The 12,850-nt window shown below is 44.5% G+C and overlaps 1 long non-coding RNA gene across 1 annotated transcript; it reads right to left on the minus strand.

Annotated features, from left to right (window-relative positions):
- Window positions 1-6,705: 6,705 nt before the first annotated feature.
- On the minus strand, window positions 6,706-7,359 carry LOC115547627 (uncharacterized). Its single transcript, XR_003977395.1, has 3 exons — window positions 7,269-7,359; window positions 7,055-7,132; window positions 6,706-6,919 (listed from the first exon to the last, which is right to left on the minus strand). It is a non-coding gene; the product is annotated as an uncharacterized LOC115547627 (long non-coding RNA).
- Between the last annotated feature and the right edge of the window lie 5,491 nt (window positions 7,360-12,850).

Below are 12,850 nucleotides of genomic sequence, written 5' to 3' on the forward strand. Positions count from 1 at the left end.
GTCTACAAGTAGATAGCCGTAAGGCATGTCGGTAGCATCGTTAAAGGCTTCTAGAAAATATTTTGTCTTGCATGGAAACATCTGTTTGGCTATCAACATAATCTGATATTTGTCACGAGGGTTCTTAAACAAAACCATGTAATTGGTATTTAGACTAATTGTACGGCTGGTTTTACCCTGCATAAATAAATTCTGGACCAGATACATACAACTGAGATTACGATGGTGTACATATTTGGTAAAAACGTACTGAACCTCTATATTATTGCATGCATCGTTCATCAAGTCGTCAATAATGAGCAGATTTCTAGTATGGACTGGTAAGATTGCATCATCACATAGAGATTTGGGGATCCCTTCTACAAAGTGAATGTTCCTTATTTTAAGTAAATCATCATATATGGGCTGCCAGCATGAATAAACATATACTATATTCTCAATCTTTTCTGAGAATAACCGATCCATATTTTCAATTACTGTTTTGACAAAGTAGGTTTTGCCGCTGTTTGAAGGTCCCGATACTACCATGCTGAACGGGTGTTGAAGTCTAGGGTCGAACGTTGTGTGTACAGCAGCCATCTCTGCGGTCTGTGTGCATCCCCTCTGATGGACGGATGTATTGTGACCATAGAACCGTGAAACATTTGACAGTTAACATTCTTTATTAACACCGACATGATTATTAGCACAGTCATTCATCATTAATACATGATGCATAAAAAAAAAAATGATTAAAATAAAAAAAAAAGATGAAAGAAGAGAACATGGATCATTTGAAAACAATAAAAACAAAATAGCTAATAGCATGAACATGAAACAATTCTTAACACAATATGCATACCCCCCTCAAAAATATAAAATGAATAAAAACATGGATCATTTGAAAACAATATGTAAAAAGAAGAAGAAGAAAAAACATGGATCATGTGAAAAAGAGAAACAATAAACAAAATGGTTAATAGCCGTAAGGAAGCGTGGTGTAGTCGGGGAAGACCCTGCGTTTGTTGTAAACCACCCTAAGCCGTTTAACTACAGTAGCATTTTTAAGCAGAAACCTAGTCTTATCTCGCTGGATGGTATCTACGGTGGTGGTGATGTCGAGGGTTTGAGGCCGATGGTTGACAAAATCATCCAATAGACATTTCAGGGTCTGCTGGGTGACCACTTCAGCATTTGCTGCATTTAAAGTCACCCCTTTGCTTTTGACGACAGACTTGTGGTCACGGGTGTGGTATGCATAGCTTTTAGGACCTGTTGAGACATATTCGCTAATGTAATCCTCCTGTTCGGTACCATACAGATCACCATCATTTAGCTCGTCGGTCAAGTCGCCCAGATAAGGGCCTAAAGGGGGTACCCAATCACCCTCCTTAGAAACAAAAATGATGCTGTCTGTGTCACAATAGAGGACACGTTCCTGTAGTTTGTCTAGAAGATCGTAGAGCATGAGCCTGGCATGGGCGGTGGTCACAGCCCCCACAATCACGTTGACATCCCGCGCCCTCGCGAGACGTGCATCTACATGTTTCCATTGTACAAGGGCTACTTCATCAGAGATAAAGCAAAAGTGACTAATGTGATAGCTATCGCTAAACATGAGCTGAGTGAACCTTTCAGGGTCAGAAATTAGCTCACACGTGGGTAGGTCTGGGCGTAGTGAAAAGCGACCCCACAGACTGTTTAGAATCAACTTGTTGCAATTACGCATGGCCTTGTTCACACATATGTTGTTGTGATCCAACTGTATACCCTCCTTTGCCAGATAGTTTTGCACATACGCTCGCTGTTTCTCCGCAGTGTCCACTGTGCTGGGGTATCCTGAAGCCTCCTGTTTACGCTTGAGAAACGTTTTGACATACCCTTTAAACAGAGTCTCTGACCGTTTGGGGTAGTGCCACACCTCATGCATTTGGATTAACACGTAACCCATTTCGACCGCTTTTTGTAGCTCAAAAGTCACCCAGGTCCCTGTCAGAGCCCGTTCATCGTTGCAGTGATGACACGCGTCTGTCTGATTGAGCTCAGTGGCACATGTACCACAGAGGGGGAACATCAGCTTCCCATGACACCTGTAGGGGAGCACAGGATGGTAAAGACCTCTGGGGGGCAACACGGTGCATTTGATGATGCCGAAATACCCATCCAAAGGACCAAAATTCCTGAAAATGATCTGGGGGTGCTCTACAGGATAAGGACAGCGGGCCTGTACTGTGGGGTAGAGAGAGGTAAAGTCATAGTAGCGTATTTTCTCACCGGGCACGGCCTTGTGATACATTTTGATGGCGTTGGTGCGACCCCCATAGAGAGAGTCGTGAGGATCAATCCTAGGTTGTATTTTCAGAGTAGCCAAGAATGCCTGCACTGCAGCATTGGTCTTTTTCAGACGGTGCCACTCACACTCCCACATGACCACAACTCTTAAACCATGATCTCTTTTGAGAGCCTTGACTTTGAGGTGAAACTGCACCCACAATTCGCCATAGGTCTTCCTGAGGACAGGGTTCTGGTGGCCAGCGTTGTAGCACTGTTCACACCCATGATAAAAGCATCCTGCAAATTCATAGGCTGTGTTTATAGACGGTGCATGTCCGTCTAGGAAGAATGGTCCATATTTAGCCTCTCCATGGTTGAGAGCATGCCGAATCTCCATGTTATTGGAGTGGGATAGATATTCAAGCCACTGGATGGATGCGCATGAGAACGACTTTTGCTTTTTCTGATAGACACCCTCGTAGGTCAGTGCCAGGACGTTTTTCTTCAAGAACGACTTTTTGAAGGTGGCCATGCACGCCGAAGCCAGAGTGGCATAGGACAAGGGGTCTATAGTGGCACACTCTATGAAATTTTCCCTGTAGATCCTACACGCCTTGTATAGGATCCTCACGTCGTTGACACAGTAGAGACGCAGCTGTTTCTGAAAGTCAAATTTTTTGTGTCGTACAGATCTGTACCAAATAGCGAAATCTGTCTTTTGATCGCTAGTCATGGAATCATATCCATAATATGAGATCTCAGGGTAGGCACCGAAATAAGACTCGTTGGCCCGTGTGTTGAATTTATGCGGAAAATTACCTTTTGCCATATCGTCAAAATCCAACGCCGCCGGTGCATTAGCCAATCGCATGGGCAAGAAGCTAAATGAGTCGACCCATCTCTGATGGTAGGCGTCATCACGCATCAAAATGACTCTGCTACCCTTCATGACTAAAGTGGGTTTAATACCCTGCTTGGTCATGTAATCCAGGACGATATAGTTATCAAAGCCCGACGCGTTGTGTGCAACAAATGTATGCAACGAATACGCCCCTCTTCTGTAGCGTTTCACAAACTCGCTTACACAACCTAGACCTGTAGCATACCATTCTATGCCTTCAGACGTTGTAGCTGCCACACAGTTTGCTTCGTGACGACCATCATGCATGCGCGTTTCGAAATCATAGTATATGTATTTATTAGGCGGAGCGTCGTCATCAGAGTCATCCGATGGACCCCCGCGACCACCCCTGCGTTTCTTTTTCTTTTTCTTTTTGTATGGCTGGATATAGCAATCATCTATTCCATCATCGGGCCTCGGCTCCCCACAGTTACGACACTTTGCCTCGCTGCATACGTGACCATTATCGTCACCTTCCTCATCCTCCTCCTCCTCCTCCTCATCCCCCTCCCCCACCCCCTTCTTCTTCTTCTTCTTCTTCGATATGATATACTGTCTACAACAACGATCGCAGTATTTGAGCTTTTCACAAGGTATCATGTCATGTTTGGCAGAATGCTTCTTGTGTGTGTTGTAGCAGACCAGCGAGCGGCATATACGACTACAGTCCTTGCACTTTATCGTGCGACCTGATAGTCTATCGCACACTGTCAGACACACATTGCAATGGATCGGGCATTTGTGTAATAGAATTCCCTCATGGGCCTTGTAGCAATATTCACACACATATCCCGTAACAAAGAATGCCGTTCTGTTCTCTATGCAATGATAGTGGCTATCATGGAGGTATAGCCATACTGTTTTTGGATGTTGGTCCGTATGTGTCTGGAACATCTCCAGCTTCCTGAATGCATCATTATGATGAAATATCAGGATTTTAACATCTAGATGTCTCTCAAATTTGGAAACATCCGAGAAACCCACAGGGTGATCTGGGGCAAACCCCAGATCCCTGTGTAATTTGCGAGCCGCCTCCAAATTAGTCTCTTTGGCCGCTGTGTCGCCCCCGGTTACCCCCTCATGCAGAAAATGTGTCATGCATAGTGAGAAACACAAATTGTCGTGAGTATTACTCGGTGTGTAGAGACTTAGCTTCTTCTTGTGTATGATTTCATCATAGGGAATGTTTTTTAACTTCAAACGTGCCCCACCCCGTTTGTTGTGGACCCCTGTGACCATCAGCTCTAGCACATCATCCGTCAGACCTGTGTCGTTGCTCTGTATGACTTGGCTAATATGCTCCATAAACAAATCCTCATTGTAATCGTCACCCGTTACGAGCACAGCCTGTACATCAGAGGCCAATGAAGGACCTCTCAGCACCACGTTTAAGACACTACCATCGGCTGCACTTTGCGAGCAGCTTGTTATGACATCTGACAGCCTCTCCCTGATCAAATCAGGGACCTCCTGTAAATTTGCAAGGGATATACTTCTCAGGTCAATGGACTGTCTAACCTCAAAGCCGTTAAACCGGGGAAATAATCTGGTATGCAACTCGTCATTATCTTCCCCCGTTACAGCAGGCACCTGTGTACCATCATAAGCAGCACCATCACCAGCACCTCCATCCCCCACACCGCTACCGTCACCACTGCCATCATCGTCAACAACAGCATCGCCATCACCGCCACCACCACCACCCCCCACGCCACCACCACCGCCCTGTATATTCGACTCTATAGGGACCCCTGCCACAGCCGGGGGGTCCTGAAAACCCTCGCCAATCCCTTCATCACGTTGCGACCCATGCAATACATCGATCTGTGTGGATATGTATAGACTCTTGTGCACTATCCAACCGCCCCCCGACAGCGTTAAGTACATCTCGTGTGTTTGCCCCCGCATACAACACACCCCTTGTGTCTAAATCTCCTGGTGCCTCTAGCCCCACCACGTCATCTAGACATGGTTCGTTCGAAACATTTATCTGTGCTGCCTGATATAGAGCATTAGCCATGCTACGACCCCATGCATCAGCTGCAATTAACACCCGTCTAGTTCTATCTACGCCAACACATATTTCCCGCCTGTCTAAACAACCTTCTGCATACATGCCCCCACCCACCACATGGCCTACGCCCGACAAATGAGACGTATTGCCGGTTGCGTCATACCGCATTGTCATCTCTTCAAGTTCTAAATCCATAATGCTACCCCCACTATCAGATCTACGCCGTCTCTTGGGATTACCGTCTATAGATTTGAATTTCCTTTTTCTAGGGTTAATGGCGTTATGCATAGTGTACGGCTATAGTTTTTTTTAATGCCGATAGATAGAAAATAAAATAAAATTATATATATATATATATATATATATATATATAAAAATTATATTTAAAAAAAAAACGTTAATTAGTCAGATATTAAAAGAAAAAAAGTTTTATTACATGCAGTTTAAAACAAAAAAAAATACCCTCTCCACGAGATAAAAGAAAAAAACAAAAACACAAATCAAATAATAGCATTCACCGTAAGCTTTGCTAGTGTGTCATTCATCACAGACATCTCGGTACACATTGCCCGATAGGCATTGAGGTTAGCTTTGCAAGTAGATTCCATTAACCATAATTTTCGAGCGGTTTTAGAAGCTCTTAACACCTCTTCTGAGCTAATTCTCGCTATGCCCTGCGTGTTGCCACGCACAGCTGCCTCGGCCGCCAAATGCTTACGTTGAAGGACCACAATTGCACGTCCATTACTGGTCTCAGTGTTTGGGGATTCAGCAGTCATACGATCACGCGCATTTTCGAACCTGATAGCGATGAAGGACTGCTTCGTCTGCTCTTCGAGAGCCTGATATCTACTGTCACCACATTTACTCTGACGATCAATGGCTAAGGAGTTTACAGCCACCGTTGCAGTTAACACGGCTAATTTATCAGCAAATTCTTTACGCAATTTAGCATCTCGCAGCACAGCACGGTATTCACCATCAGCAATTGCGGGACCGGCTGGTAGCCGCAGCACCGCTACCTCATGAGCGATGGGACTCACGATACACGGAGAGTCGCAGATAGGGGCTTGAATGGTGTGTAGGGATCCAGATGCAGGACCTGCAGGCTGGTGGTGTTGTACAGGCTCTGCACTGGTGGTAGCCTCTACGGATGTAGCTGGAGAGTCGACCCACAGAGCTGGAGTGAAGTCGCTATGTTCCAGCAGCGATGAATTCCAGGACGCGTCCAGGATGTCGTCAAGACCAGCCCAATCATTGACGGTCAGCCCTGCTGGTGGCGCACACTGGGGATCTCCATGGGCTGTTTGTAATAGAAAAAAAGAAAAGAAATCAGTATCAATCCCATCATAATCATTACACTCTATAGAATATATACATGCTTTTTTTTTCATTGAATTTCCTACCGTGTTGTATAGTCCCATCCGGTTGCACGGTGACGGTCTCTGTAGGCGACTCAGACACATGCACCTCCACGTCCCCGATCACGCAGTGTTTGGCATCAGACCATGTCGCGCCATGTTGAGCGATTTGCGGATTTATGACTGCCTGTATAACCTGGGTAAAATTCTCCGGAGTTAAACCATTATGTGTGGCATCCTTGCGAGCCTTTTTATAAGGAATTTGTAGCTGTTCTATGGTCAGTGGTGGGCAGGGTATAGCCACCACTACCCCCGCCGATCTTTTCAAATTCTTCTTGGACAGTCGATTTGGTCCGGGGGTTCGCTGAATGACATTGGCCTCGATAGGTACTAAACGTGGATCAAAAACAAAATACAAGAGTATTCAGGGGTTAGGTTTGGTTGTTTTAGATGTTAAATTAATATATAATTTATTTTGGTAATACACCTATAGATATATTAATGGCGGACGTATTAACAACTTACCAAAACTACCGCTTGTCAGCACATTAGTCTGGTCTGCTAGAATCGGTCTTTGAATGTTGAGCCGAATATCAGGCAAACCTGTTACACATTGGGAAAACACAAATTTAATCTTTGTTCTACATGAATATACCATAACTAATAATAATAATGATAGAGAGAGTGTTATGGAACTATATATTACACGCTGCTATAAAAAACAAAACAAAAAACATACTTCCACGTGGACCCTGCTGCTGTTTCACGCTCTCGCCTCCGGCACCGCGAATCGCTGTAAAGTAATCGCAGCTACGGTCAGATATAAACAGCTGATTCACATAGAAATAGTCATAATATAATCATAATACACTCATATGAATACTTACAGTCAGTTGGCATAGTTGTGCAGGACGGATCGATGTTTTTTTTTTTTTCTTCCAACTGCTACGACGCGTTTACTATCTTAGAATAGCGTGTCTAACGTCAGGGTCGGAGGTCGTACGCTCCCGTATCAAGGGGCCCCGTATATTTATGCCTGATAGCAGCCCCTCTGTAGACATTCACACCTAAGGCCCCGACGTCATAGACGCCTGTCCAATAGGTACTGGACCCACGCACACGTAGGTACCAAGCCGTCCTCCCCTTTTTATACTATGTTTACGACCCGTCATAAAACATAAACAGGAAGTGGCCCCTGTGAATAGGGATCCCCCCCTCCACCCCCACCCTCCCCAACCGGAAGTGTGTTCAGATAGGAATGGAACCCAACGGCATATAATATCAACTACTATCAGTGACTCAGATCATGGGATCTGGGCCAGGCGCAGAACCCCACGCCGTCCACCGTCTCTACGTTGCCGCCGAAGGGGTGACCTCAATAAAAAAGAACATGACATTATCTTTGAGAGTGCGAGAGCGAAGCGGAGACAATTGTAGGATGATGGAGGAAGAAGAGAGCAAGAGAGCGTCCCTCTGGGAACTAGTTCAATGCAGGCACTGCTTCTCTCTAACACCGTTATGTGCATACTGTGTGGAAATAGGATTACTTACTGCTATACCTTGTGGAAATAGGAGTTTGGACATGCATGTTATTCTATCACGCGCACACAAAAAAAACACTGATTGTCAATGACTTACTCTGTAGTTTGAGGGGGTTCTCTGGGGGGTTCCCTTCACTGCAGGGGTTCCTGCGTGTGGTAATGCCAGAGATGATTTATAAATAACACAAGAAGCCATGTGCATTCCAGTGCAATCACCAGAGATGAAGCAAACCGGTTTCAGAAAACGACAGCACTGGTCCAACCTGCCAGTTCCCCCGCCGTCTCTCCCTGACTCCTGGTCACGGGTCCCCTCCTCGTCTGGGAGCACAGCATCATGCTCGTTAAATTCATGACATCACGTCAGGGACAACATGTTCAGGCACTGACTTACTCTTACATTTGAGCTTTTGTTGAGGGCCCTCAGGACTCCAGCCCCTCCCCAAGCCAACACCCCCTTCTAGGGCTTGAAGGGGGAAAAGAGTGCAGGGACACTCTCCCTAGTCCTACGAGGGTAAAAGAACACACTGATTATGCAACGCAGAAATCCATGAAATCATTGCTACCATCCCTGAGATTTACTGTACACCAAACAAAACCTAAATAGCTGTCGAGATGAAAGGCTTTTAACACTAGAAACGCCGGGCCATTTTTATTTACTTCTAGCGCCACAAGAGGGGTCAAATGACCCCTAAGTCATTTGAATGAGAGGCTGTGCATTTGCACATAATGATCACTAGGTGGCGCCAATGTGCTATTACCGCGCGAACGCCACATGTGTGTTTGCCACAAGCCTAGTCCTCACGATTTTGTCAAATTTACACATATGAAGTACAAACAGCCTATATTTTCACTAAGGGTTTAAGATTAAATAAAGTAATTAAATTAATTGAGATATGCCTATATTGTTATCGTGGATATTTTATCAAAATCACTCCATTCCTTTATCCTTATGAACCAACAGTTGGCTGAGTGGTTTAGCATCTGGCCTGCAATTCGGGCGACCCAGGTTCGCGTCCTGGGCACGTCATTTAATTCTTGCCGTTGGCTTATTTCTGTCATTTCCTTTATATCAGAGAAATTAGGCTTAACAATTTACTTTTTAGGTAATAAATATGTCTTACAGTATCCCTATAACCCAAATATACCTTGCAAAAACTCACGGTAAAGTTAATGTTAATATTAATGTTACTGATGAGCCTTTGTTACAAAGACACTGCATGGGAAATTGCAGCCACATGAATTCCATTCAGGTGAGTTTCGCGGCAGGCAGCCAAGAAACTCACCACTGACCACTTCTGTTGAGTATAAATACTATGGTCAGTCAATTTAGAATATTCAAATAAATGGAAAATAAATGACATGAATAGTTTTTTTTTTATTTCTCCAGTATTCCTTCCTAAAACGCTGATTCGGTGGGGATTGAACCCCGGACGAACGGGTGTTAGAATAATTTGCGTCTCTCTCATAGATCGCACAATCTTTCAACGTCTTTGTTTAATACGACTGCATCACCTTCTCTCTCACATTTCACTTTATCAAGTTAGAAGTCAACTGCTCATGATCATATCGCTGCGTTATCTCTGTGGCATATCCATGTAGCTTACTAATGAATAAAATGCATACAAAAAACGTTGACATATGACCCACTATGTTCTGCTCCATATGCCCATTGTTGACATCGTCCCAGCCAAAGAGTATTGGTATTAATACGTCATTCATTGTCCAAAATAATCCATAATAATTCAAATCGGGTTTTGTTGTGGGTACAAAATAAATCTTGAAGAAAACTCGTCCTAAGCGTCCCCGGCGAAATTATCGTCTATGATTTGATGACTGATTTCAACGATCAATGATAGTAACCCACCACAAACTGTTCACAAGAAGTCACAAATATATAGTACTTAACTTTGCCCTTATCAGATAAAGATTATTGGTGGCAAAGTGCCTGACTTTAGCGTCCTTCACCCATCCAGCCACAGTATATTGGTGGGCATCAGTGCTCTTGAACGCTTTCAAGATATCTCCACTGTATGGGGAGGGGTTGTGGACTAAATAAATATATATTTCATGAAGATTGATTTGAGGCAAGCATACTAATGGACTAAAAAAAAAATAGGGATAACAAATATGGATCGGAGCCTAAAATCGATAATATCTCTGTCTCTCTCTAACATTCAGATGAGCGGTGTGGGCGGTCATACTTGGCGAGATCGGTCGTGCAAATGGCGGCGTTCCAGAAAACGTGACGTAGATGAACCATATGAATACTTTTCCCTGGATTTTGAATGTTACAAACGTGCAAAAACAAATATATATTTATGTGGCATTCAGTGCAATGCTGTTTGTCCCTATAAAACAATAATAGTAAAAAAATAAATACAAAACATGAGGATAACTCTACAATTAAACCATGCAATCCGAAGGCTCTTCTTCACCACTCCCCCTTCTCACTTCCACAAATGCATAGCAAATAGAAGTGAGTAGGGGATTGAGGGCGTAGCCTAACTAGTTTGTGAACGACCCAGAGAAACGCAACGCAAATTCGATGTGAAAATGTTTCAGGCCTTAATAAAATCCCGGACAATTTTGAAATTCCGCCCGGACACATTTTTAGGTCTCAAAAAGAGGACAGGTCAGAACGTCTGGTCACCCTACTGTACGAGGAACCCACTTGAATCCTACCTGTTGTACTGTTATAAAAAAAATAGCGGCGCAACTTGGTGGGCGTTATACTATTAAATGCAAATTGTTGATAAGTAAGTACCCTAGCATAGACAATAGACACTGTGGGTGTGGCTGTTATTATAATTGCAGGTCTCTGCCTTGCATAATTTTTTTTACAATGCATCCTGGAGGCAGAGGCATACGGAGGCACTGGACGCCAGGGCAATTATTGGCCGAGGTACAGAGTATTTCAGAGGGGGAATCTGATGGAGAAGCAGAGGAACTGGCATGCGAGCTAGAGAGTGATGAGAGAGCTGATGATGGAAGTGGCGCTGTTATAGAATCTGATTCAGGTTCAGAATTAGAACCTTAGGCGACCACATCCATGGAAGAGACATCAGCATCCATGCAAGAGATAGCACGAGATGGTACCATATGGATTGAACAACCCCCTGGCCGTTCGAGAGGCAGAGCAACAGAGGCCAATGTCATGAGAGAACCTCCAGGGCCCACACCTCGCGCCAAGGAAAATATCACAGATCCACTGAGCAGTTTACTCTGTTTGCTTGACACGGAAATGTGGGAACAGATTCTAAAGTATACTCAGGCCGAAGCTGACCGAAACAATGCTGATATGTTCAATGCGACAATGGACCAACTAAAAGCATTTGTGGGTCTCGTTTATTTGAGAGGTATTGCCGGCGGGAAAAGCCAGAAACTGGAGGACTTCTGGTCTGCTGAAATGGGAAATCCGGTTTTCAAGGAAACGATGTTTCGCCAGAATTTCAGAGATATCATGTGCTATCTGCGCTTTGTTGACAAGAGCACAAGGGCTGCCTGCCTTCTGGAGGACAAATTTGCAATGATATCGGAGACATTTGATCGATTTGTGAAAAACAGCACTGCTTCTTACATGCCTGGGGAGAACATAACAGTTGGCTGAACAATTGTTCCCCACCAAGGCGCGCTGTCGTTTCACACAGTACATGGCAAGTAAACCGGATAAATGTGGCATGAAATTCTGGGTAGCCGCTGATGTTGAAACCAAATACATGTTGAATGCCCATCCCTATCTAGGGAAAGAGAACAGTAGGCCGTCCGGACAGCGCTTATCAGACAATGTTGTGCCTCGTCTGATGGAGCCATTCCTGGAGAAATGAAGAAATGTAACGACAGACAATTTCTTTACCTCGTTACCACTGGCAAACACTCTTTTGGCGCCCAGAACCACCATTGTTGGCACAATGAATATAATCAGATGAGATGCCCCCATGTACAAAGGCACAGATGGAAAGATTCTCCTCCAAGGTGCTGAGGGCTGGGGAAGCCACACTCACCATTTACCAGGGAAAACCACGCAAAAACGTCAGCCTCCTCAGCACAATGCACCAGACAGTTTAAATTGACAATGGCCCCAAGAAAATGCCCGAAACTGTTTCCCACTACAACAGCACTAAATATGGCGTTGGTGTTATAATAATAATAATGATAATACATTTAATTTAGAGGCGCCTTTCAAGACACCCAAGGTCACCTTACAGAGCATATAGTCATCATAAATCGGAAAAAATAAATAAAAACATAATAAATAAAAAAATAAATAAAACAAAAACAAGACAAAACAAAACAAACAAACAAAACAGTGATCAGTTAGATGTTGTGTGCGAGTTTGAACAGGTGAGTTTTGAGTTGTGACTTGAAGGTTGTAATGGTGTCTGACTATTTTATGTGTGGGGGGGAGGGAGTTCCAGAGCCTGGGTGCTGAACAGCTGAATGACCGGGCACCCATTGTAGTGAGTCGTGATGTGGGGATACATAGTAGTCCAGCGGAGGGAGCGGGAGGGAGTGTATTCTTGGAGGAGGTCGCAGAGGTAACTGGGGGCTAGGTTGTGGAGAGCTTTGTAGGTGAGGAGTAGGGTTTTGTATTGGATGCGGTAGTGTACTGGGAGCCAGTGAAGTTGGATGAGGACAGGGGTGATGTGGTCAGATGATTTGGTGCGGGTGATGATCCGGGCGGCTGAGTTCTGAATAATCTGCAGTCATGGACCAGATGGCAGGCTTGTGTTCAGTAAAGGGAGGGACCAGGCGTTGGCCTGTAGCTGTGTTCTACAACATC

This window comes from Gadus morhua, chromosome 7 (assembly GCF_902167405.1).
Source record: "Gadus morhua chromosome 7, gadMor3.0, whole genome shotgun sequence".
Lineage (NCBI taxonomy): Eukaryota > Metazoa > Chordata > Actinopteri > Gadiformes > Gadidae > Gadus > Gadus morhua.